The sequence below is a fragment of the Kogia breviceps genome, chromosome 1 (genome assembly GCF_026419965.1).
Source record: "Kogia breviceps isolate mKogBre1 chromosome 1, mKogBre1 haplotype 1, whole genome shotgun sequence".
NCBI lineage: Eukaryota > Metazoa > Chordata > Mammalia > Artiodactyla > Physeteridae > Kogia > Kogia breviceps.
The window spans coordinates 190,980,197-191,007,593 of record NC_081310.1 but is presented as its reverse complement, the minus strand read 5'-3'; the positions used below and the strand labels follow the sequence as shown (position 1 = coordinate 191,007,593).

Here is a 27,397-nt window from a genome sequence, read left to right as displayed (position 1 = left end):
GGTCCGGGAAGATCCCACATGCCGCGGAGCGGCTGGGCCCGTGAGCCGTGGCCGCTGAGCCTGCGCGTCCAGAGCCTGTGCTCCACAACGGGAGAGGCCACAGCAGTGAGAGGCCCGCAAAAAAAAAAAAAAAAGAAGAAGAAGAAGAAGAAGCAACAACGGGAAAAAATACCCACGTGTGACCACTCTGTAGGTATACACACATGGGAACCATGTGTACCCATGAAGTCAGCAGTTTGTAAGTGAACTTGATTGCAATTACCACCAGGGTGTCTATTTTCCATCCTGGACAGGGCAGATTCCCAGTAGGAGGCGCCTTCTGTCCTCAGCTAGATTCTCTGACACCCGGCCAGCTGCCTATCAGCTTTTCTCAGGACTTGAACTTCAAAGGGCTGGACAGTCACCGGAGAAAGGGACCCTGGCCTGACCGGTCTTGGAATTCAGAACAATCTAAGGTTGAGAGACTAGAAGGGCAACCTTCTCCCTCTGTGTTTAGAATTGGGCTGGGTCCCAGCAGCAAAGTTCCAGGGCAAACCTCCAGACAGGGGCCCCACGCAGGAGCGCAGGTAAGAAGCGCCCTCCCAAGCTGTGGTTCACCCTCCCCAGAGCCAGGCCATGGGCAGCAGCTCTGGGGCTCTAAGCAGAGGCGGACCACCTCCCTGCCACCTGGTCGGCAGGCCACCAACCGGTGCTTCCTTGGGCAAGTCCTCCGCAAAGCTGGGAACGGGCCCCCACCTGGGGAGGCACCCGAACCGGGGCGCCCCCATCCCGGGCGCGGGCGCAGGCACCTGGAATGGGCTCCACCCCGACCAAGGCCCAGGTGTGAGACCCGGAGGGCGCCCAGGGAACCCGGGAGGGGGTGGGGAGCCGAGTCGAGGGCCTGAACTGACTCGCTTTTCAAAAACTCTTTTCCTCCTTTCTTACCTCCGCCCATCAGTTACCTCGCAGGGCCCCAGCCCTGGGCGGTGCAGGCGGGGCTCAGCGCCCTGAACCTGCTGGAGGGTGAAGAGGGAGGCGGTAGCCTTCCCGGGAAGGGGCGGGGGAGTGGGGAGGCCGGTGCACCGGCTGGCCAGATGAGCGCCTCACCCGGTAAAGGCGCGGCAGGCGGGCCCGCTGAGCTGAGCCGCCGGGGCTGGTAGGGAATCTCTGCTCTTACTTAACCCTTAAAACCCGGACTCCGGGCCGAGACGCCTCTCCCCACCCTACCCGCATACATCCAATTCCCGGTCCTCCGCGGTGGGGGAAGGAGTCGGGGCCCTGTCCCCTCCCCCGCGCCCCCAACCCCGGTTTAGCCAACTTCATGCGGCCCAGCGCCCCCGGCCCGCACTCCTCCCCCAGCCGACCAGACGGAGTGGGTGTCCACCCTCCGCAGCTGGGGCTCGGCGCCCCGAGCCTCTGGGTGAAGCGGACGGCCGGGCTCAGCGGAGAGGGTCGACTGGTGGGCGGTGCCTCTCGGGGCCGGAGGCCGCTCTGGGCCGGCACCGCCCTCCGTCTCTCGCGGTCCCTCCCTCTGGCGCGCCGGCGCCCAGCGGCCGCGCTTCCTGCGTCCCCATCCCGGTCCGAGAGCCGGCTGCGCGCTCTCCGCCCCCGCGCTCCCTCGACCGAGACTCCCCGGAGCCCCCAGCCCCGGGATCGCGACACCCGAAGGAGGCAGCCTGTGGGGGCCGGGGTCGTGTAGCCCCCAGCCCCCGGCCGCCCGACCGAGACCGAGCTGGACCCGCCGCCGCCCCGGTGAGTCTGCGCCTTCCGCCTCGCCGGGCCCCGCGGAGGGATTGCTCCCCACAGGGCCCCGGAGGGAGTCGACGGCTGTCTGGGTCTGTCTGTCCGTTCGTCTGAGAGCTTCCTGCCCGGGGTCTTCGGCGGGAGGACTGTGTACTCACATCCTCTGGAGCCGCGCCGGGCCAGTGAAGGACCACTTGGCTCCCGGGCATCGCGCTGAGGCCAGCTGGCTTCGCCGGCCTCCGGGTCCCCTGCTGGCGGGGACAGATGCCATCCGCCTGGCGGATTTCGAACCCTTGGCCAAAGAGGCACCTTCCCTCGGTGCTTAGAGCAGAACTTCTCAGTAGGTCCCAGGAAACCACCCGGCGCTGCCCGAAAGAGCCCTTTCCCCTATCCCTTATTCCTTTTTGGAAAGGGAGACTTTTAAGGGATTTAGATTCGTGTGTGTGTGTGCGCGCGCGCGCGTGCGTGCGTGTGCGTGTGTGTGTGTGTGTGTGTGTGTTAGATACTAGAGGCAAAGGGTGAGGAATCGGGTGTGAGCAATGGGGTGTAACTCAGGTTTCTTCACCTAGTAAAATGGGAGTGATAACCCCCCGGGGTGAGGTGGGTCATTCGTGCCTGCCGCAGTGCAAGTATCAATACTACTCAGATCCAAATCAGATCTCTAGTCTGCGCTCTGAAGGGAGCCCTGTGGCCCGGAATGCCAAGTCTGATTAATAGGGATGGGCATTTTCAGAACGAAATCTTCCCTAGCCAAAGGACAAGGGTGCAGGAAACCCGGACGTCCCTACGGTTTCCCGGGTCCCGCCCGGATCCTCCCAGGTGGGTAGCGGCCACCGGCATTTGTGCAGCGCTGCGACGGGTTCTCACTAACTCTGCGGGTGGTCCAGGAGCTGTAGCCGGAGCGGTGTGGGCGGGGCCGGAGCCAGCCTGGCGGGAGGCAGGAGAGGGATTGCCCTCTAAGACTGGCCTCTGGCTTTCGTTTTGAGGGGGGTCACTTCGAGGATGGCCTTCCTAGTGAAGGGTCGGCTCTGGGACCTGTGACTGGCTTTCACACTTTGGAGACATCACACAGGGATCTTGACCTAAGTTGATAGGGCCAAATGGAATTGGGAGGGGGCCCCTTTCCCTCCAAATGTGTCCCTCCCCAGCTTGCCAGAGCTGTTGCCCAGATTGGGAGAAAAGGCAGAGAGGGAGAAAGGGAGGAGACTAGCTGTGCATCTGTTCTTCACAATGTCCTGAGCTGCCAGTGGTTCAATGATTAGGGCCTCTTGAGTATCACAGAGGCCCAGGCCGGCCCCCTGGGGATACAGGGCCAAGGGGCCTCCGAGAGTTCCCAGCCTAGTGAGTGGTAAATGGCAAGTGTCGTAAAGAGGTGGCAATATAGTCAGACCCCACCGTTCCCTGGCTGTGTGACCCACAGTGTCACTTTGCCTGTCACTTTGCCTCTCTGAGCCTCAGTTTCTTCATCTGTACAGTGGGAATGATAACCTAGGGTGATGGGGGACATTCATGCCTCGCACACAGCAAGTACTCTGTAGGAAGCTATGGCACAGGGTTAGGGAGGAACAGAAGAAAGAAAGTAACTCAGGGTGAGGTGTGCCAGCAGGTCCTGCTAAGAAAAGAATGTTGGTAAATTAAACAGTGAAATGGAGTCTCTCAAGGGGACAGGGTAGGAAGGGTGTCTGGGCAGATGGAACAGCACAGGCAAAGGCATGGAGGTATGAAGGTGCACGAGGTGTGCTGGACCGAGGGAGGCGCTCAGGTAGTGACAGGTGGGTTTGTGGGAGGATGCAAGGAAGTAAAAAGAGTGGAGGGTCTGGAGTGAACTGAACTGGAGAGGTGGGGCGAGGTCATCACAGGTGGGACTTTATTCAGTGGACATCTTAGAACCGATCCACAGATGTTGACTGTGTGCCTTCTGTGGGCCAGGCACTGTTCTAGGTGCGCAGTATACATTGCTGGACAAGAAAGACGCGAATTCCCTTCAGGTTCTTTAAGCAGGAGAGTTATTTGATCCTGTTGCTGTGTTAGGAAGATAAATCTGGCTGCGTGGAAGTTGGATGGGAGTTTGGAGAAGGTTGCTAGGGGAGAGGAGGCTGGCCCACAGGCTGGTGGAGGCATCAGGAATGAAGAAGCTGGCTTGGCGCCCCGCACAGGAAGCAGAGATTAACAGGTGGTCTTAGCATGTGACCACTGGTCAAGGGGGAGATCTGTGGATTCAGGGTGAGGCTCAGACTGCCAGCCTGTCCTCTACCAGAGCAAGGTGGTGGGACCTTAGCAGGGCCCAAGCCCCTCCTGCTGAGACTTTCCCGCTCTCTGGCTCCAGAAGTCCCGAGCCCCAGGAGCGTCTGCGGCTGTGCGAGAAGTGGCAATGCTGCAGACAGAGTCAGCAGCCCATCTCCTGTCGGCATCTGCAGTGGCAGCCTGTCCCTTTGGGCGGCTCTTGTTTTCCTGGGTCACGGTTCTGGTAAATGTTCTTTCCTTCCTCTGCAGGGCTGGCAGTAAAGCCCTCAGAGCTGGAGGAGACCAGAGCTCCAGGACCTTTGGCTCTGGGCTTCTCTCGAGGGACTGACAAGAGTTTTCTCCCTAAGTGCCAGGAAAGTTCCCTAATCTCAGATGCCTTCTGACTGGGGACGTGGTGAAGGGTCTGCTTCTGGCTGCTGGCTTTTGCTTTCCCTTTTGTTGTGTCTGCTCTGAAGTTTAGAGGAGTTTTTTATTTGTTTGTTTGTTTGGTTTGGTTTGGTTTTTGCAATTGACAGCGGTAAGAGTATTCTTCTCTTGGTTATAAGTCTCCTTTACTTGGAGGTGGACCATGCACGGCCTTTCACCTGCCACGGGAGGACCCTCGAATGTCCTCTCATTTGACAAACAAAACTCAGAGAGGGGAAGGAACTCACCCAAGGGCCCACAGCAAGTCAGCAGCAGAACCGGATCTAGGTTCCTCTGCGTTATCCCAGGAGACTGGCCACATTCAAGTCAGAGACTTGTTATGGGCCCCAGCTTAGACCAGGGTGAGAGGTTTTCTCAACATCTGTCTTGCTCCTCCCCAGTTTGGACAGGTGGCCCCGTTTAGCCTGGTTATGGGTTTTTTTCCTCCTTTCTTCTGGATTGAGCCTTTGGTGCACCAGCCACTGTCCTGGGAGCTCTGGCTCCGAGGAGAAACAGGTCACTTGTTTGGCTTTGCCTGCTCCAGGCCAGACTGCCCTACCCCTCCCGGGCAACCCCGAGACGCTGGCCTGAGGTCGTGCTCTGGCGATGTCTGCTAAGTGCCTCAGGCTGATCATCAGCTCCTCCCTCCCCTCAGCCCCAAGCCCTGTGTCAAGATGCTGCGCTGGCCCTCGCCTTCTAGTCTGTGTTGTTTACTCAGGCTGAGCAGCTGAAAGTTTCCTTATTCTCTCTTGCCCTAGATTTCTCAGACATCGCAGCCCTTAAACCTGAGTGCTGGTTCCTTTAGCTCGGAGAATATTGGAGCCAGAAGGGACTTTAGCCATCCGCAAGTCCACTCCACTTGTTTTACAAATTGGGAAATTGAGGCCCAGGGCAGGGGGAAGGGAAAGCACGGGCCTGAGATCAGAGCCAGGGCTAGAACCCAAGTTTCCCGATTCTGTCTTGAATGGTTTTGAGGATGGTTCTTGAAGAAAAAACAAAACAGAGCAACTCCTCCTGCAAGGGCCCCTTTCTCCCTATACTCCACACTGCCAGGAATCTGGGGGGGTACCCACAGTCACACGTCCAGAAGGAGTAAACGCTGGGGCCCCCGGAAGACAAGGAGTATATGTATCTTGACCTTTTCAGGACCTATCTCTTCAAACTGACTTTCACGCCAGAGACTAAACTAGTGATTAAACTTACTTGCTGCTCCCTGAACCCTACTGTATCATGAACCCCTGGATAGACAGGCTCTTGAAGTTATTTTCTCCCCCAGGTTACAAAGGACGTACATGCCGATTGTAGAAAACTCGGAAGGAAAACATCACGATATGCTGCAACCACTGTTGACACGGTGGTGTCTTATTCAGACTTTTTTTGTTTGCTTACCTGCTCTGCTATTTCATATCCTGGTTTTCCAATTCATCATCATGACGTGTACTTTCCCCACGTGATGGTTTTTTCACACCGGTTCTAACCTGCCAGTCTCACGTGCTTCTACCATCTGATGGCTGGAAGGTACTTAGGAGGCCAGAATTTTGTGGCCAAAATCAGAATGCTCCAGTCGCTTCTGTAACGCTATGCAGATTACCACTGTGGGACTTCAGGGGTCCACTTCTCAGCTCACCGTCACCATGGCTGTTGGGGAAAGGGCTGTGTTTACCAAATCTAATGCAAACATTGATTCTCAGTGAGCTGCTTAAAAATGGAGGACATCAGCCATCAGGGGTGGGGTGGGTGGGATCCCAAGATTATAGGAGGGAGGGAGAGAGCTTCCTTTCTTTTTATCTTTTGCTGTGTTGGTTTTAACCTAGCCAGCTGCTTCCAACCTGTTGTTATCACCCCCTTCCCCAAATCTCCCCAGGACTAGGCACTGGGGTGGCAAGTGCAGGTCCCTCGAAAAATCAGAATTTGGGTTGCTTGCCTCCAAGCCCTACGGAGAGGCAAAGGTGGCAAAGATGTGCAGAGAATTTGTTACCGACTCAGGTGATACGGTCACCCCACCCTGAGGACAGGATTTCCTGGCGTCTCTCATCCTCTAACAGGATCGAAGCCTTGCTAATGCCATGTAAATTGTCAGTACTAGACGTGATCTTGGGGACTTCCCTGGTGGTCCAGAGGTTAAGACTCCACGCTCCCAATGCAGGGGGCCCGGGTTCAATCCCCGGTCAGGGAACTAGATCCCGCATGCCACAACTAAGAGCCTGCATGCTGCAACGAAGATCCCGAGTGTCACAACTAAAGACCCGGCTCAGGTTCACTGGGTTTTTTTTCTTGTTTGTTTTTTTTTTTTTTTTTTTTAAGATTTTTCTTCTTTTTGATGTGGACCATTTTTAAAGTCTTTACTGAATTTGTTACAATATTGCTTTTGTTTTATGTTTTGGTTTTTTGGCTGCAAGGCATGTGGGATCTTAGCTCCCTGACCAGGGATCAAACCTGCACCCCCTGTATTGGAAGGCGAAGTCTTAACCACTGGACCACCAGGGAAGTCCCTCACTGGTTTTTATATGGTGATCCTGGGAAACTTGGGATTCCTTGGACGGGTCCCAGAAGCAACTCAGGGGTTTGTGGGGACAGGGCTGAGTGGTGGGAAGCAGGGCCAGCTGGGAAGAAACTCTGCTTACAAATATTAAAGATGTTATGGTGCGAAGGATCCCTTGAAAGCGATCCTGCGACTTTAAAAAGAAAACGAAACCGCTACTGGTCTAGCCACCTCGATTCTTAGAAGAAGAAACTGAGGCCAGCAAACAGAGTGCCTGGGGCCTGTGCGGGGCAGGTGAGGGCTCTCAGGCCTCACATTGATGAGGGTCTTCAGATGAGGCACTCAAGTCAGTATCAGGCAGAGCTCCTGTCTGGAGACACACGTTGGCCCTGCAGCGTGCAGGGCCGCGCTGGTACGTGCGCTAGGAATTCACGTTTATCATCAAGCCTGTAACTGTCGTGCCAGTGGTCCAGCTTAAATTGCACAATGCACAAAACAGTCATTTGTTCAACGCCAGCATTTAAAACACATCACAGGGTTGGTTAAGCCTGTTTTGGCATTTCTCCTTTTGTTTTTAATGTCCCCAGAGGTTGCCTAATGGAAACATCCTACAGGCGATGGGCCCAAGGTCACCCAGCAAATCTTGGCAGAACCAGGATGAGAATTCACCATGGTGAGAGAGGTCCTTTTTTAAGATCGTGGTCTCATATGATGTATAATTCTGGATGCCTCCAGGAGGTTCTGTTATTTTTTTCTATTCAAGATGTAGAACCACGTGGCTCTAATGCTTGGTGAATTTTTTGTCTTTGCCACGTTTTCCTCTTCAGAGCTGGTCTGGGAGAGAAAAGGAGAGACAGAATTTCCTTACCCTTGTTCCACATTTTCCTCACCCCCACTGGCCGGGCTTGTGTTGGTTAGGGTGTGGACATGGTTTCCCGAAACTTGGGCATTGGGGGAATATGATAAAAAACAAAACACTCACACTTTCAGACTCCATATATTACAGCTTCATTAGCTGCAGGGTGGTGGGTAGGGATTATATATCGGAGTTGCCTTTGGGTAATTGTTTTCAAACACTGACAGATGCAAATTAGACCTTGGGGAGTGGGGAGGAAGTTGTCTTTGGCTGCCAAGAGCTGCCATTTTAAACGAATGTGCTGATAGTGTTGTGTGCTGGTCACGAGCTGGTGGGGACCTGAGAGGCCAGCTGCGCCCCCTAGATGGGCCGGTGGTCCCGGGAGCCACTGTGCCAATACAGCTGACCAGTGGCAAGGAGACCCAGGAGCTTGGAGGAGTTGGTTTAACCCAGACTTGCAGAGTGAAGGAAGGATTTTCAGAAAGGACGAAGTCTCAGCTGAAATCCAAAGGGGGAACAGAAGGTCAGCAGCTGTGCCTGGCAGAGGAACAGCCTGTGCAAAGGCCCAGCAGCATAAGAGAGCTTAATTTGCACGGTCTGATACTAGATGTGAAAGGCAGGGGTGGGAAAAACCATTTACTTGATTTCTTTCATTCAACTAGTTCACTCTACAGGCCAGGTGTCCAGGGTCTTGGGGGGAAATGTTCCATAAGGGAGACTCAGTCCCTGCTCTCCTGGAGCGTACAGCTTACTGGGTTGGGGGAGGGGTCAGTACATTAGGAAACGAACAAGGGAACTAATCCAATAACCATATCAGGCACTGAACTGAAATCTTGGCCGCTTCCCCACTGCCTGGGGAAGATCTAGTCTGGGCTAAGTCCCTTCTCTTTCAAAGCTCTAAAGACTGGACTCTTTAGAGTTTAGACTCAGTTTACCTTTCCAGACCCATTCCGGATGCCCCGATCCCTCTCTGCACCCCGGTGCTTTGGTCAGAGGAACCAGGAACCGCTTCCCACCTCACTTTCCTCCCCCACCCATAGCCACGAACTTTGATGACTTTTCTGTCTAGACTGTTCTCTGTCCCAATCAAAACTAAAAGCAAAACTTGGAGAGGTGAAGGGCATAGTGCATGACCCTAGTGTACGTATCAAAACTAAGAAATTCACATTACTGCTGGCTAAACGACAGACTTTACTGGGATCTCACCAGCATTCCCACTGTCAGGTTTCTGCCCTGGGATCTGGTCCAAGACACCACCTTGTGTTTAGTTCTCCATCCCCTCGTCTCTACTTATCTGTGACCGTGTCTCAGTCTTTCCTTGAATTCCGTGACCTCGAGAGCTTTGACGAGTACTGGTCAGTGTTTTGTAGGATGTCCCTCACTTTGGGTTTGTCTGGTGTCTTCTCATGATTAGACTGAGGTTTGAGGTTTGGGGAAAGAATACTGCAGAGGTGAAGTGTTCTCATGACATCACGTCAGGATTTCCGCGATGTCAGCATGACTTATTGGGGGTGTTAACCTTGATCCTTTGGTCAAAGTCATGTCTGCAAGAGTTCTCCACTGTAAAGTTACTCGAGCCCCTTTTTGGAAGAGGCTTTTAAAGCATGGTAGTAAAAGGTCAAATTATAAAATAAATTCTTGAAAGTGATTGATAGATTGGGCTTCTAAAGTTAAAAAAACTTTGATAGAGTAAATATTAAACTGGAGCAATATTTGCAACACATCCAGACAAGGGGCTGTTTTCTGGACACATACAGGATGTCTTCCGGTCAGTAAGGAAAGGCTAAATGCCCTAGTTAAGAAATGGGGGCTTTCCTGGTGGCACAGTGGTTGAGAGTCCCCCTGCCAATGCAGGGGACACAGGTTTGTGCCCCGGTCCGGGAAGATCCCACATGCCACAGAGCAGCTGGGCCCGTGAGCCATGGCCGCTGAGCCTGCGTGTCCAGAGCCTGTGCTCTGCAATGGGAGAGGCCACAACAGTGAGAGGCCCGTGTACCGCAAAAAAAAAAAAAAGAAAGAAAGAAATGGGATAAAGGAATAGATAAAGAAGATGTGGTACATATATACAATGGAATATTACTCAGCCATAAAAAGGAACAAAATTGGGTTATTTGTAGAGACATGGATGGACTTAAGAGACTGTCATACAGAGTGAAGTGAGTCAGAAAGAGAAGAACAAATATCGTATATTAACACATATGTGGAGGCTGAAAAAATTGGTATAGATGATCTTATTTACAAAGCAGAAATAGAGACACAGACATAGAGAACAAACGTATTGTTACCAAGGGGGAAGGGGGAAGGTGAGGTGAATTGGGAGATTGGGATTGACATATATACACTCTTGATACTATGTATAAAATAGATAACTAATGAGAACCTACTGTATAACACAGGGAACTCTACTCAGGGCTCTGGGGTGACCTAAATGAGAAGGGAATCCAAAAAAGAGGGGATATATGTATATGTGTAGCTGATTCACTTTGCTGTACAGTATAAACTAACGCTATAAACTAACTATAAACTATACAGTATAAACTAACTATAGTTGTAAAGCAACTATACTCCAATAAAAATTTTTTTTAAAAAAAGAACCAATGCCATTGACCCATAAGCATATAGGAAAAAACAACATTCAACTTCATCTTATTAAAGAAAATGCTAATTAAAACAATGCCATCTTTCACATATAAAATTTTAAATATTTTGAAAAGTTTAAAAATTTTAAGCTAAAAAAAGGAATGCTGGCCTTCCCTGGTGGCTCAGTGGTTAAGAATCTACCTGCCAATGCTGGGGACACAGGTTCGAGCCCTGGTCCGGGAAGATCCCACATGCCGCAGAGCAACTAAGCCCATGTGCCACAACTACTGAGCCTGCGCTCTAGAGCCTGCGGGCCACAGCTACTGCAGCCCGTGCGCCTAGAGCCTGTGCTCCGCAACAAGAGAAGCCACTGCAATGAGAAGTCTGCACACCGCAACAAAGAGGGGCCCCCGCTCGTCTCAACTAGAGAAAGCCTGTGCGCAGCAACAAAGACCCAACGCAGCCAAATATAAATAAATAAAATAAATAAATTTATCTTTTAAAAAAAGGAATGCTGATATGGGGAGATGATGATTTCACAAGCTCAGGGAGGGAATGTAAATTGGAAGACATTCTGAAAATGCATGTCAAAGCTTTAAGAAAGGTAGCCGTTTCAATAGTAGGAATTTATCCAGAGGAAACATGATTGTATAAGGAGTTAGTTTCAACAGTTATTTTTTTTATAATAGCAATAAAATTAGAAACCAACTGTGTGTCTGGCAGTAGAGGATTGGTTGTATAAATGATGGGTCCTCCACGTACTGGAATATTCCTCAGCCACTAAAAATTATAGTTTAGGTGAATACTGATGATGTGCAGAACTGTTCATTATGTATCAAAAATTTCGAAGGTCACAAAAACATGCTGCAGTAAGACCTCATTTTTGTAAAAAATTAAAAAGTGTGTTTGTTTACAAAACACTCCAAGTCTGAACACCGTCATAGATATTATCAGTGGTTACCGATGGTGGGGTAATGGATAATTTTAATTTTCTTTCTGCTAATCTAGATTTATTAATTTTTGTTTAATAAACAGGCAGTATTTTTATAACAAGAGAAAATGTTTTCCTGATAAAAATCTCATAGGGTTTTTGTGGATCCCCTTAGGGTTACCACTAGGTAAGGTGCTTTGTGAGCTGTAGAGGGCTTTGCAATTATTAGCCTCGATTCCAGGTGATTCTTTTCCCATTTTTAACTTTGAGCACCTGGGTCTCCCTTCCTAGCCTTAGGAAGCTGAGAGAGGAGCAAGGTGGAAACCACAGCAGCTCACTGATCTGTCTGTTATAGGCTGAATGTTTGTGTCCCCCCCCCAAAATTCATATGTTGAAGCCCTAACCGCCAATGTGATGGTATTAGGAAGCAGTCTTTGAGAGGTGACTAGGTCATGAGAGTGAGACTATCCTCATGGGATTAGTGCCCTTACGTGAAGAGGAAGAGAGAGAGAGATCACCAAGGAAAGGCCGTAAGAAGACAACATGCAGGCTGCCATCTACAAGCCAGGAAGTGAGCCCTCACCAGACACCAAATCTGCCAACACCTTGTTCTTGGACTTCCCGCCTCCATAACTGTAGGAAATAAATGTCTGTTGTTTAAGCGCCCCCCAGCCCCCAGTCTACGGCATCTTGTTATAGCAGCCTGAGTTAAGATACAACCTTCCAGCATTATGACACACACACACACACATATATATATGTATGTATATATAAAACTTGAAGTGTGTGTGTGCTTTACAAACAGTAAAATGTACCCTTTTTCGTGTATAGTTCTGTGAGTTTTGGGAAACACAAACAATTGTGTAACCACCACCATGATGAAGATATAGAAAAATGTCATTAACCACGCCCCCAAATTCCCTCCTGCTGCCCCTTTGTAGTCAACCCCTCTGCCACCCCTGGCCCTTAGCAGCCAATCATGTTTGCTGTCCTTGTAGTTTTGCCTTTTTTCCAGGATGTCGTGGACATGGAATCATACAGGATGAAGCCTTTTGAGTCTGGCTTCTTTTACTCAGCGTAACGCACGTGAGATTCCTCTGTGTCGCATTTGTTCTGCTGTGTGGATGTACCACAATTTATTTATTCTTTCACCTGTTGAAGGTTATTTAGATTGTTTCTGGTTTGGGGTGATTATGACTAAAGCTGCTGTAGACATTCACATGCAGATTTCAGGATGAACATAAGTTTCTCATTTTTCTTGGGCCAATACCTAGGAGTGGGATTGCTGGGTATGTATGGGGAGTGTATATTTATCTTTATATGAAGTGGCAAAACTTAGAAAGTTTCATGCTGATGATCCAAGGCAGGGAAGGGGGAAGAGAATGGACTCTTATTGAGCACCTACTGTGTGCCCCGCACAGAGCCAGGAGTTTTACACACTTAGCCTCAGGCAATCCTCAGCACAGCCCCTTTACGGGTGACCCACAGAAAAGGCAATTTCACATAATCTGACCTACTAAATGCAGAGCTACTGTCTTGGACTCTGGGGGCAGCCAAAGGGGGGGGCCATGGTAGGAGACCGTCTAGCCTCCATGGTATGTCCTTTACTTCTCCCCACCCCCTCATTGTTCTAGCATTTATACATCTTTATCACCTCTAGCCTAGCTCAGAGCCCATTTAGTTGAGTGTGGACCCCTGAACTTCCGGAAGGTTTTTCCCAGCTCCTACTTCCAGGACCACAGCTGTATAGGCACCTAATAAAATATTAATAACACCCTCCCCTCCAATGTGGAACTTTAATGACCTGTGTTGAACACCCAGTAGAAACCATTTGTCATCTCTCCTTGAGTGATATTTTGCCTTTTCCCAACTGGTGTGGGTTCAGCCCTGCCAGGAAGTAAGTTGACTTTTTCCCATTGGTGGCCTCCCCCTTCCCCATGTCACAGGAGAGGAAGTAACAATGGGTTATGTATAGTTCTTAACTTAAGTAACTGTTTATTAACTTTTTGTCTAACTAGAAAGTAATTTAATTGGAAAATATTTTTATACATGGTAAAAAAAATAAAAAACAGTGTGAAAGGACATCCAATGAAAAATGTAAATCTCCCTCTCATCCCAGACCTCTAGTCCTTTTCCCAGAGAGAGCTATGGTTCATAATTTCTTGTATATGCTTCCAGAAATTTTCTGTGCATATAATGATGCTTGTGAACGCTGCTTTTAGATATTCTCCTGGTAATCAAAACAATAAAGTATCATAGTTGTCTGGATCATTATGAAATCGTTGGGTAATTTTAGACTTGTAATAACTCATATCAGGATCCTCAGAAGTGGGTTAAGGACCCACTAACCACCTGAGATTTTCTGTCTGACCTTCCATCTCTGCTTTTTTCTGCGGAAGGTCCATAGCATTCATCAGATTTTTAAAGGGGTCTATGCACCCCAAAACAAACAAACCGAAAAAAGAAAAAGGAAGAGGCTTCCCTGGTGGCGCAGTGGTTAAGAATCTGCCTGCCGATGCAGGGGACACAGGTTCGATCCCTGGTCCGGGAAGATCCCACATGCCACGGAGCAACTAAGCCCATGCGCCGCAACTACTGAGCCCACGCGCTGCAACTACTGAGCCTGCGCGCCTAGAGCCCATGCTCCACAACAAGAGAAGCCACTGCAATGAGAAGCCCGTGCACCGCAACAAAGAGCAGCCCCCGCTCGCCACAACTAGAGAAAGCCCGCAGGCAGCAATGAAGACCCAAAGCAGCCCAAAATAAATAAATTAATTTTTTTTTAAAAAAAGCTTTAAAAAAAAGGAAGAAGCATGGCCAGTGCTATAAGAGAAGCAACCTTTTACAGATAAACAGTAGATAAATGGGTAATTAGCTGGGAGATACAAGTTCTGAATTTACGGATCGTTGGTGCTTAATGTTGTGGTTGGAGGTTGATGGAGCCATCGGTTGAACAGGGGAGCGTGGCTGGCTGAGCCACCAAGGATGAAATTCGTGGAGTTCTTCAAGCCCTGGGTGTTTCTGCTGACTCTTCGCATGTGGGGAAGTGTGTCGGCGTCCTGAGAACACTTGTGTGCTCTTGTCCAATTACTGGGAACTGGATGAAATTGCCCAGTTACTGGGAGATCCTCACCGAGAAGAGCAGACGAACTTGCTTCCTGCAAGAGAGTTTCAGGCTGAAAAATACTCAAAAAGAGTTCAGGGAAATTCCTGGGAGGCAGGGCCATATCTGGTTGGTCATGAAAGTCAGGGATGTTTGGGGAAATATCCTCCGTGGGGTCAATGTCCTTGATGGAGTTGTGGGGCAGGGGGAGGGGCAGGGGGGCAACCCCCGTCTTCCCGTCACCCCTGTTGTGGGCTGGCTGGCTGGCTGGCCAGAGGGTCTGACCTTACAAGGTATTTCTAATATTAGAAATGTTGAATATTCGTAGCAAACGTATTTACATGTATGAACCCCTAACTCATAACAGTTCTACCACACGGGGAAACTGAGGTCGGAATATGCCAGCTACCATGCAAACAACCCCTCATCTCCGCAGCTGCAGAGACTTAGTAGGTCACAGCCGAATCTGTTGGGTAGGGGAGGTAAGGTCTTTGCTCCCCCCGGCCCCCCGTCATTCAGGGCTGCTGGGGACTCCCCCTACCTCCTCATCCTGCCAAGCTGCTGCCTTGTGGGTCTCGGCTGAAATGTCCCCGTCTCTGAGAGACCTCCCTTGATCTCCGTGTCCAAAAGACCATCTTCCCCCTTTACTCTTTCCTGATCTGTTTCCTTTTCGGAATATCTCTTGTTAATCCACCCCTCCACGTGTCTGTCTCTTTCAGTGGAAGAGCTTCGTGAGAACAGGCTTTGTCTTGCTCGTGACTGTGTTCATCGTGCCGGGCCCCCAGTAGTTGGTCAGTGAGCGTCTGTTGAATGAATGAACGAATGACGTCAGCAGAGATTTGTTGAGACTTTATGACGGGCATAGTTCCGTGCTCAGGGTTTGAGGAGTCCCAGAGAAATGTAAAAACGGCCTGAGGCAGCGATCAGAAGAACACAGGTATTAAGTCCTGCCTGCTTAACTTTTTTTTTTTAAGATTTATTTATTATTTATTATTTATAAGATTTATTTATTATTATTTATTATTATTTATTTATTTATTATTTTAAAAGATTTATTTATTTATTATTATTTAAGATTTATTTATTAGTATTTATTATATATTATTATATTTATTATTTATTTATTTATTATTTAAGATTTATTTATTTATTTTTTAAGATTTATTTATTATTATAAGACCTGACCTGTGTCAGGTCTTAGTTGCGGCATGCGGGATCCTTCGTTGCGGTGTGTGGGCTTCTCTCTAGGTGTAGCGTGCAGGTTTATCTCGTCTGTAGTTGTGGCGCGTGGGCTCTGTAGTTTGCGGCGCACGGCCTCTCCAGTTGAGGCGCGCGAGCTCAGTAGTTGCGGCGCGGGCTTAGTTGCCACGCGTCATGTGGGATCTTAGTTCCCTGACCAGGGATCGAACCTGCGTCCCCTGCATTGTAAGGCGGATTCTTTACCACTGGACCGCCAGGGCAGTCCCCTGCCTGCTTAACGTTAAATCAGTTAAAGAGAGAAAGTAGGAAGGAAAACGACTCCCCCAAGATGTCCGAGAGCTGCCGGTGGCATTTGGCCAAGGCAGAGGGCCTGCATTGACAGCTCAAAGGGGAGCTGCTTCCTGCTGGCTGTGGGGGAAGGGGTATCAGTTGGATGTGGAACCTACCAGGATGCTCGGCCTTCCTGGTTAGCTGGGGGAGGGGAGGAAGCCAAGGCAGAGAGACTCACAGTGTGCAGAGACGGGGAGGCAGACCTACGTGACCTCAGGGGTGACATCAGGACGGTTTCCCTCCCTCGGACGTGTCCCTGACGTTGCACGGATCTTCCTCCTGGGAGAGAGCACGTTTTTATCCACGCTGGAATCGTCGGTGCCTGGTACAGGGCCCTGCACACAGTGGTCACCCAAGGAACATGGGAAGTAAGGTTGAGCGGGGCAGTCCACACCCTCCCGGGAGATGGGACTTTGTCCTGTGGGCTCTGAGGAACTCTTGATGGAGGGTTGGCGTGGCTGCACTTACAGGCTGAGAAAGCCTTAGAGAAGCAGGTTTTAGTAATTCTCACAATCAACCAGCCCTGAGGCATAGGAGGGAGATGGTTAGGGCAGGAAGAATCACTGCAGAGAAAGGCTTTGAGAAGGAAGAAGAAATAAGTTTGGGGACCCAGGGAATGTGGAAGTGAGCAGGGGCTGCAGATGCGCATGTCTAAAAGGATGCAGCCGCGCGGGTGTTCGGGAGAGAGTCTGGCCAGACATGAGGCAGCAGGGAGTGGACAGCTGTGACACAGCACCGGCTGCCTGTTACATGCGAGAACTGGGGCCAGGACTACCAGGTTTTCAAGTTTTGTGTATGAGATCCACCATGTTCCCAATATTGGCAGCTACTCTATAGCATATAAAATAAATAACACTTCACGGACTAAATAAGACATGTCCGTGGGCCAGATACAGCCCTTAGGCTGCCAGTTTAAGACCTGGGGGTGTGTCTGGGTTGGGGCTGGGGTAGGGAGGAGAAAGAATGCTCAAGGACACAGATTTCAAGCCCAGGTCACCGGGAGAATGGTGGCCTCTCACGCTGTACTTAGGAAGTCTGGTGGAGAGGGCGTGGGGAAGGATGATGCTGGAATGACGTGGACACAGGAGGATGTCTGTGACGTATGACGAAGGAGGACACGGACCAGCAAAAGCAGCTTTTCTGGAAACAGCTGGATTGCAAAGGCCGTTGGTTAGAGAGCGGAGGGAGGGCCTGTGAGTGTGGTTCTTCGGTGATGGGTCTGGAAGTGGTCTCCCTGGGACCTTCTGTGAGGGGTTCATTCTGTTTTGGATTTGGCAGAGGGTTCGTTTAAGATTTGCACCCTGCTAGGAGGCACACAGAAGAACCCAGTGTTAGAGCCTCAGAGACACGGGTCTGAATCCTGGGTCGGCCCCTTGCTGTCAGGGACCTTGGGCCAAGTCTCCCCTTTCCTGAGTCTCTGTCCCGCGTGGATGAGAATGTTGGCCAGGACGGGTTGGGAGGAGGTGTCCCCAGCCCCTCCCCAGGTCCCCGTGCCCCACACCGAGCACTAAAGTACTTGTCTTACAGTAACCCTCACCCCGCACGACCCCGGCCTCCTCTCCTAGATCCAGGGCCTTGGATGGGATGCACACGGGGTCCCTCCTGGATCCCCTCAACCCGCCTGGGCATCATAAATCCTACCTCCCCCAGCGTGGCTGCGCCCATCGGCACACCCTCAACATCCAGAGGAACCTCCCTTCGCTGCAGGGGACTCTCAACCTCCCGAGGACAGCGAGTGGCCGCCTCCCTGGTCAGGGCAGCTGGAGAACATCCTGCGGCCCTGGACGCCAGTTCAGGGGTAGTCTTGTGTGACATGGGCCCTGTCCTCATGGAGCTTCTAGTCTCCGGCAGGAGGGAGGGTGACGCAGGCTACTCAAGACCAGACCACAGTGTTTGTGGTAACATTTATGGAGCACTTACTACGGGCACTGGGTTACCTGGCTTCTCTGGGTTGTTTTACTAAAGTCCCACACCATTGCACTAAGGGTCGTTCTGTTATGACGCCCACTTTACAGATGAGGAAACTGAGACTCAGCGAAGTCGCTTGCCCCCCTCCCTCCCTAGGTTGCAGAGCCGGGCCTCCCTGGCTCTCAGGAGACACCACCATTTAGCTGTAGAGAGCCAAGCAAATGGGTGTATTAGGAGCATCACGGACAAGGTGGCTTCAGGCTGAGACCGGGAGGAGGGAGAACACAGCTGGAAGGAACAGCCGTGTGCACGAGAGGGCCATGTCCTCTGTGCCCAGGCCCCGTGCGTCCGGGAGTATTTCTCAGTTGTCCAGTCACCAACTGCATCCTCCAAACCGAAAGTGGAAGCGAAACAAGCTCCTAGTGCTGCATCAGTACCAACGGGGTGAAGGCTGCCTGGCGTGGTGGTACGTGCCCTACCCGCTCGAGCTCATGGCTTCCTCTGGCAGCTCCATTAGAGAGACACACTTTTTTTTATTACGCCCCTTTTACAGCTCAGCTGAAATAACTTGCTCAAGTTCATAACCAGGAAGCTGTGAAGCTGGGAGTCGAACCCAGAACCTCTTAGCTCCAGAGCCAGAACTTTTAACCCTTGCGAAGGTGGTAGGACTTTGCTGAGTTGACCCACAGGCCACGTGAGGCGTGTGTGGCTAGAATCCCTGGGGCAGAGCTAAGAGGCAGTCTTGGTGGAGGAATAAATCAGTCCCTGGTCCTCCCTGGCCCAGCTCTTAGCTGTAGCTCTTGCAAGCCTCAGCTCCCGCACTGGGTCCTTCCACCCTGCCTGTCTCTGTACCCTCATGCCCAGCAGACTTCCCAGGCTCCGCCTCGGTCCACACTCAGGATGAGGGTTCTAAGGCTTCCGTAAGCATCCGAATCACTCAGGGAGCTTTTGCCAACAGCAGGTCCCGGGCCCCACCCCAGACTCTGCTTCTGTAGGTCCACAATGGGGCCCTCAAATGTGCATATTTAACAAGCCCCCCTCCCCACCTCTGTCAGGTAGGGGATGCGAGGGTTCTCAGATAATAGCGGGGCCCAAGTTCTGCTCCCTGACCCCCACCTGCTGCTCAGTCAGCCCCGGCCACCTCCTTTCATACACCTCCGGTTGCTTAGTCCTTACTCCAGTGCCCCGATTAGTACTGTGGGTGCCCCCATTTTACAGATGAGGAGAGCAAGGCTCAGAAAGGGGAAGCGGTTTGCCTAAGGCCACCCAGGCAGACCTAGATTTTAATCACCACTGACTCTACCCACGGTGCTTTACTGCCTCTGCTAAATTGGCATTGGGGCTCCCTGGGGGTCCCCGGTGGGGTTTAGAGGAAGGGCTGTGAATGATGCATTTTCATCACATGCAACCTGTAGACGCTGGGGAAGGAGGCATGAACCTTAGTCAAAGCCTCGGCAACCAGAATAGTCCTTGGGTTATCTCCATGGGCTTTTCAGCCTGGTGTGAACAGCTGACGTCATTGGTCAGAACTCAGCGGGTTCAGCTTTCAGAGCTACGTGTGAATCAAAATGTGGAATGACTCAAAGATTATTGGATAGGAGGACGGATTCCTCTGTGACCCAGAGCAGGTCCAGTAACCTCTGGGGGTTTCTCCCCTAGATAGAGGGCTTCTCCCCTAGATAGACTAGGGAACCCCACCCCAACTGGGCTGCAGCACCCAGAGAGAGGGTGAAAGTAAATGCTTCTCCCTGTGCCCCAGCAATTCCACTGCTGGGTGGTTATGGAGAGAAAGGCCAACAGCGACCCACCAAAACTCTTACACGTATATTCATAGCAGCTTATACCCAGCAGCCCAAACAAGGAAGCAGCGCAGGTGTCCACCAGAAGGTGACCAGATAAACAAACTGTGGTGTAGCCACACAATGGACTTCTGAGCAAGGGAAAGGAGCCAAACGAACTACAGACACAGGCAACACCGTGGATGAACAAAAGAAAGTGGACAGAACACGCGCTGTGTTGGTCCATTTATATAAATGTCTAGTACAGGCAAAACTAACCTATAGTGACAGAAAGCAGATCTGTGATTGCCTGGGGTGGGGGGTGATTGGAGGAAGGCACGCACAGGGAACTTTCTGGGAGTGGCTTGTATCTTGATCTCAGCAGTGGTTACATGGATATATGTTGTTAAAACTTATCAAACTGTACACTAAGATCTATGCAATCTACTAGATATAACTTATACTTTAAGTAAACAAGTAAATGTTTAAGTAAACAAGTAGATGCCTCTCCCCCAGCCCTGGCAACTCAGAGTCAGCCGTCTTGGGTGGGCCCCACGGGCATCTGCATTTTCAACCAGTACCACAGACAGCATCGGCCTTCAGCCTGGGCTGGGCACCCCAGACTAATCGCTAAAGTCTCTTCTGGCCAGGACAGTTGAGTCTTTGAAGATGTTGACCATTTACTGTTAGTCTGTTTCTAAGCATAAACCTAACTGGGGTCAAAGTCTGGTCCCGGGACTGACTCCTGATAATCCGTAAGAGCAGCTCTAAGACGTGCACAAAGCACCCTCAGTAACCGGGCTGATCCTGGCGGTGTGCCGGGCATCACAGGGTCTGCTGTGCTGGGGACAGAGGGCAGGACTCCTGCACAGGGCTGCAGACGCCTGCCGGGCGCTGGGCATCGGGCAGAGCTAGACAGGCCCTCTCTGGGTTCTGTCTCCCTGCCCTCCAGAAAACCATGACTTTGGCTGTGTGTTGAGGAGCTGTTGTGTTATCCTGTTTTGTGTATACGTTGAATTTTATAAGAGGATGTTCTTAGGCACCTCAGCTCAGAGTCAGCCTGGGCTCAAGTCCCACATCTCCACAATTAGCTGTGTGTCTTCGTGCAAGTGCCTTAACCTCTCTGTGCTCCTTATCTGTGAAATGAAGAAGATGGCAATACTTCCTCGCAGTGCCTTGAGCAGGGGAAGCATTTAGTAAATGTGGGCTGTTACAATTACTGTTACCTAATGTAATGCTTATAATAAGCCTATGGGCATAGGTGCTATTCTTATCCTCATTTTACAGAGCAAAAACTGAGGCTCAGAGAGGCCAAGTCCCTGGTCCAAAGTCACAGAGCCAGGACTGTGTGGAGATGGAATCGAAACTGGGGTCTGCCTGACTCCTGACGCTTTTCACTGCACCGCACTGCCATCAGCTCTGTGGGATGGGGATCATTACAGAAGACCCCCGTGCACGGGAATGAGAATCCATCACTAGTTGAACAAGAGATGTGCCCTTCTTCAGGAAGGCTGTGTGTACTGGTTCTGAGAGTGGGTTCACATCCTGGCTCTGCCAGCTGTGGAACCCTGGGCAAGCTGCTTAACCACCTCAGTTTCCTCATCTGTAAAATGGGGGTGCTAATCCCGACCTTAAAAGGCTGTTGTGAGGATGAAACGAGTCGGTATGTATGTGGCACACAGAATGGCATCCCGCCCACGGTACGCCCATAAGCCTGGTCAGCTTTATTTACCGTCACTGCAAGGTTGCACACCTCTCGGTCCGTGACTGAGCCGGGTGGGAGCCCAGCTGCGAGAGGATGGGAGGTTGTCCTTCGTGCCTTCAAGGAAGTGACAGGACAGTCTGCGGGTGGCCTGGGGCAACAGGCAGAGAAAAGAGCCTTTTGAACCATGTGCAGGGAATCTGAAGTTCTGTGATTAAACCCTCTCGTGGATTCTCTCATTTTAAAAACTCAAAGCTTTGTTCCCACTTATCCCCTGTTTCCCAACCATCGTGTTTGCTCCATTGGAAGCGATTCGCGGCTGACAGTCCCTGTCATGTCTAAATGGACGGCAGGCTTCTCGCCGCACCGAGCTGGCTCTCAGGTTACGGGGTGGGGTGGCAGCAGGTGCTGGACAAGACTGAGCTCAAGGTGGACAGACAACCCGTTTGTTTGTTGATTTTTTGGGATTTCTGTTTTTGTTGTCGTTGGGTTCTGTTTTTTAGCCTGTATCTTGGGAACCACAGTGTGGGTTTCTCAAGCTGCTCTGTTTCACTGGGGTTGAAAACAAAAATAAAAGGCAGACCATCAGACCGTGACATCCAGCTGCCTGCATGAGACTCTGGGAAGGCTGGTTTATAAATGAAAAATGTGTGACCGCACTAGACTGAAAGCAGAGGGGCCACACAGCACAGCGTGTCTCTTCTGGAGTCCAAGCCCTGTGCTCTTCTTGGCCTGAAGGGGTGCCAGTCTGCCTCTCTGAGCCTCGGTTTCCTCGTCTATGAAATGGGCACAATTGTAGCACCCACCTCACGAGGCTGTTGTGAGATGAGGCCGTAAAGGTCTTACTTAGTCCAGTGCCTGGTACACAGTACACATTCACCAAGCATGAGCTAACAGGATTATCGGTTTGCCAGCCCCACTCTGAGTTGAACTGTTCAAGCTCTGGGTCTCTCACCGACTGGCTGTGTGACCTTGGGCTAATTAGCTCACCTCTCTGAGCTTCAGGTTCTTCATTTGCAAAATTGAGACCCCGTGTTCCCTATGAAAAGGCTTGTCCTGCGGATTAAATTAAGGAAGATAACTCCTAAAGGCAGGCTGGCACCGTCCTTAGGATATTAGGGTGATTGTGCTGACAACATGGTGCTGGGGGCACATGGCCTTGACTCTCAGGGAGGTTGAACAAGATCACAAGCATCCCCCGAAGTGTCCCGGGGCTGCAATGCTGGGGGTACCTGGTACAGCCCCTAGTGCCAGGGAATGAAGTTGATGCTTCTTGGAGTGAGGGAGAGGCCAGACACCGGTTACTTACCAGGTGGTGGTGAGGGGTGAAGGTGTGCCAGCCGACAGAGGGCACAGAAATAACAACTGTTCGTAGCTTGAGTGGCCCCTGGGTCTTCCGTGTTGGGCTTATTTCTGGACTCATGTCTGGAAGTAAAATGTTTCATAGCAACAGTCTTTGGGAACATATGGATAGACAGACCTTGCTTACACAGATTCCGAATACAAAGATGCAATTTACCCAAAAAGTATGTGAAGGGATTATGATTCCGCAACAGCAGAATTCTTTATTTTATAGAAGTGTTCACTAGGAAATTCTTCTCAGTGTCAAGCACCCTTCATACATGTAGAATGCTGTTTGATTTATGAATAAGAGGGCAGGATTGTGCAGTGGTAGCAGGTGTAGTTACAGAGGCTAGATCTCTCCCCACTCCACACCAGGTGGAACCCCTGCTCTGCCTGTTACCATCTGTGAGACCATGGGTCTTATGTGCCTCTATTTCCTCATCTGCAAAATGGGGATTATCGTAAATAGTACCTAGCTTACCTCATAGGTTTCATGAAAAATAAACAAGATAATCCATGTAAAGAAAAGTTAATGCCACATAGTAAGGGCACAATACTTGTGGCTGTTATTAATTCCAAAAATATTTGCAGAGCATCTTCTACGTGCCTGGTGCTGTCTGCCCTGTACCTGCCCTCGTGGAGCTTTTACTCTGGGGTGTGGGATATGGGGGGAGGGGTGGAGGCAGACAAAACATAACATAAACAAACAGGATGAATTCAGGTTGCCGTCGTAGCTGTATCCCAAAGCAACAGGAAGCTAAGATGTAGGATCTCGTGGGGAATTGCTTGCAAGCGTCTGGCTTGGAACTGTGATAGTGACGTTGAAGTGACAGACGAGAGGGAGCCAGTGATGAGGGGCAGAGAGGTTGGAGCAGCTCTTCAGAGGCTTGAGATGCACCCGCACCTCACCTGGGGAAATGCAGGTGCTGCACCAGCAGGTCCGGGTGGATCTGAGGTTCTGCTTTGCTGACTAGCTCCGGGGCCACCGAGGCTGCTGGTCCATGGACCGCACTGTGAGTGGCCAGTACGGGAAGACAGAAAGAGCCAGGGTCCAGGTGGCAGAGGGCCTGGAAGGCAGGTGGGGAGTTTGGATTTTATGCTCGAAGGCATTAGGAAGGCAGGCGGGAGAGTGACATGACTAAAGGACGCTTCGGAAGCTCATTTTGGCTGCTGTGTGGAGAAGACCTCCTGGGGGCCAGGGTGGCAGCAGGAAGGCCAGGTAGGAGGTGATGCAATCGCACAGGTGACAGTGGCAGCAATGGAAGAGGCAGGGAGTAGGTTTGAGCACCGAGGGCAGGTAGACTGACAACACTTGCTGAGGTGTTGAGTATAGATCTCCTTAATCATCCTTTTTTTTTCCTTACTAATCTTAATACATATTCTTGTATGTGCTTCATTTTTAAATATTTTAAACCAATAGTCTAGAGCAGTGGTTCTCAGCCCGGGGTGTTCTGCCACCCCATCCCCAATCCAAGGGACATTTGGCAAGGGACATTTGATCCCAGCTGGGACCAAGATGCTATTGGCATCTAGTGGGTGGAGACCAGAGATGCTGCTAAATAGCCAACGATGCACAGGACGGCCCCCCAGCAAAGAATTATTGGGCCCAACATGTCGAGGTTTCCCCGAGGTGGGGAGACCCTGGTGTAGAGGCGCAGAAAGTCAGGCATGCAGAGCCCCCTCCTCTCACCCCAGCCCTACAACCCAAAGAGAACCAGTGTTACCAGTTTGCTGCACGACCGTCCAGGCGGTACACCGTGCATATACAGTACGCAGATTTCCTGTATCCCGTCTCACCCCAGAAGGGGTGCTAGGGAAATGCTCAGAACCTGGGAGCGCTGAGCTGCGCACGGAGGAGGGCCTCTGTTTGTTTTGCCAGATCTGTTCCCACTCATTGAAGGTCACACCCAGCGGGAGCGGAGCTGGGTGCGGGGGGGGGGGGGGGGGGGGGGGGGGGAGAGGGGAGGGAGGGGGGGAGGGGGGGGGGAGGGAGGGCGGGCAAGCGACCTAAAACCTTATTCCTCTATAAACTGTGATAAGTCTTTCTTTTCTCCAAAGAGCACTCTGAAAACTGCACATTGTGATGCAGGCAGCCTCTCTAACTGGGACTGACTCAAGGAATCCAGGATTTCAGTGCCAGAGGACACACTGGGATAATCCAGTTCCACCCAACCTCTTATTTCACAGATGGGCAAACTGAGGCCCAAGGCTTTTTGTAAATGGGAAAAATCCTTTTATAATAGTCTCTTCTTAAATCACTGGGAATTTAATTTCAGATCTCCCATGTAATGCACAGTGACAGCTTACGTTCCTGATTTTTTTTTTTTTTTCTTGGACGCGTCCATCTGTGAGGTTGGTTACAGTGGCTGACAAAGGGGATGTAGTTTAACAAAATTAGAAAGCTCAAGACAATGTATTAAATTTCCCTGAAATCAGAATTAATTTCATTTTGAGAGTGTGTCCTATACTCCAAGATTCTCTCTTACTATTTTTACTGTTACATTGGTCTTCCTGCTCTGAAAGGACGGCAGTAGCAGAGGGGAGAATGCTTTCTGTTCGGGGTTTGTTTGGCTTCAGTGCCCTTACTAAGTGGAAAAGAAAGGTAGCAACCCAATGGCAGTCTTCTCAAAAGAGCAGGAGGGTTTTACTGGTCTGTGAACTCCGAGGTGTGAGAAGTACTGGTTTCATCTGTTTTCACTGGCCGAACCGAAGGCAGGATTTGGCATCATTTTCACAGCTTGGGGGAGGTCCGGTTTCAATGCAGCCTCGGGTATGCAGTGCTGCCATGGGGGTGGGGGGGCTCCTTCCGTCACCGTGCTCCTGTCCTTTACGAGGCCTCAAGGAGCCCCCCAAATGGAAAGAATGAGGCCCCACCGCCGTAGGACCCCAAGGGAGGTCTGGGTCAGTTCTGGCAGCAGTGAGAGTGCCCACACCTGGAATCCAGCTGTGGTCTCCATCGGCCAGCCCTCTCCCCAGCCCCCCGAGGGATTTGGCCTCCTGCCTGGCCAGTGAGAGGGGTGGGAACCTTAGCGAGGAGGGGTGCATTAGGAAGGCTCCCCGGGACTCCTCTGTACCTGTTTTCCCAGATCCCTCAGCTGGAGCAGAGCCTGAACACCGAGCTAAGGGGTTTGGCCTTAGACTCGTTGGCACTGGGGGGCCCCTGAAAGCTTCTGAGCAGGCGCGAGACAGAATGAAAAAGGCTGTTTCCTGGAGCTCAGAAGGGCAACAGCACGCTGGAGGAATTAGACAGGAAGGCGAGGCTGGGGTGGGAAGCCAGGTGGGCACAGGGGGGTGGGAGGGCTCACTCCGGGGCGGCTGCAGTGGAAACAGAAAAGGAGGAAGAGGAGGACGAGTGGGTGGTACTCGGGCCTGGATGAGGGAGAGCCAGGAGTCATGGATGAGCAGGGTTTCCAGCCCTGATGAGGAGGATGGCGACTCCGCCACCGTGGGAGACTGCAGAGGTCACGGAGCCTTCTCCCAGCCCCAGTTACGTTCTCTGCAGAGATCGGGTCGTGGGGAGGATGCTATGAGAGTGTGCATGGGAACTGCATGGAAATGAGCAGGCCCCAGGGGGCGGCAGGCAGGTGCCAGGGGCCTGTGAGCAGGGCTTTATCCTGAGGGCCCTGGGGAACCATGGAAGGGTCTTGACGCCGGTGGCGCGATCACATTTGCCTTTGGGAAAGAGCCCCGTGAGAGCAGTGGAGAGACGGCAGGCCGGGAGGCCGGGAGGCCGTGGAGGAAGCCTTTGTGGCCAGTATGCAGGTGAGGTGTGCGGTCAGCCAGGGCCAAGCGGGAGGTGGCCCTCCTGGAGCATGGCCGCTCCCCAGGGCCCAGCTTGCTTCTCCCCTTTGAGCTTGGGCAACCGCCGCGATGAACGCAGGGTGGCCAGTGTGGGTCCCAGCGACCCCACTCTAGGGCTCTCCGTGACCGTGTCTGTACACACAGACCGTGCCCTGGGCCGGGCCCTGCGACAGCTGCCAGCACAGCGGAGGCCTGGCTGTCTGACCAGAGAGGCAGCTGCCACGGAGTGGGAGCGGGAGGCCCAGCACCAGATCCACCTTGCCTTTCGAAGAATACCCCCTCCTCCCCCTCCCCCCCTCCCCCACGCCCCTCCCCCCCACCCGCCCGTGCCCGCCACCACCCAGCCCCCCAGCAGTCTCCCGGCAACTCCCCTGCCTCATCAGGGACTAGACCTTCATTACTCCTGCCTCTCCTCTCCTCTCTTCCTCCTGCCGTGCTTTCACGGTGTCCACTCCACTTTTGTTCACTCTTCTCTCCTTCTTTGGGTTGTCTGTGCCTCTTTTTTCCTTCCTGTCCCCCTCCCCAATTTGTCAGCTCTCCTAGTTTTGCTTCTCTTTCGCCCCTCTTGGGTGTACAAGGCTGAGGACGTTTTGCCGCTGCTGGCTATCTCGGTGACCGCCACAGTGCCTGGCCCACAGGGCACAGACGGCGTCCCCTCGGGCATGTCCGCCTGTCCCCTGACGCCACATGCCCTTCCAGGGCATTCCCTTCCTGCTTCCTTTTTTGCTCTGTGTGTATCCATTTGCTAGATGTACATTATAACCTTGGCAATAAGGTTTTCAAGGACAGGCGTGGTCCTCCCGCCCTCTATTTCCTGCTAACCACCTAGAGGCGTTCCCAGCCCAGTGGCGTGTTCTAGGGCACTGCCCCGAGGACAGATTTGCCAACTTTCAGCACTGTGACAGTGTCCTTCCTGGGTCATGGCCACGGCCACGCCTCTGTCAGTGAATGACCCTGACAGTCCTCCTCAAATCATTCCGGCCAAGGAGACAGACCCAGGAACCCTGGGAT

General features: G+C 51.7%; 1 protein-coding gene across 2 annotated transcripts in view; it reads left to right on the top strand.

The window, feature by feature from the left end:
- The first annotated feature begins 321 nt into the window (after positions 1-321).
- The window catches only part of TMEM51 (transmembrane protein 51), a 50,092-nt gene continuing 23,016 nt past the window's right edge, over positions 322-27,397 (top strand). Inside the window, exon 1 of one of the 2 annotated variants that reach the window (XM_067017021.1) lies at positions 322-566. The gene's annotated coding sequence lies outside the window, so the exon portion shown is untranslated. Of the gene's footprint in view, positions 567-1,034; positions 1,732-27,397 lie in introns of those variants that run through there. The other variant, XM_059045440.2, reaches the window with a different exon arrangement.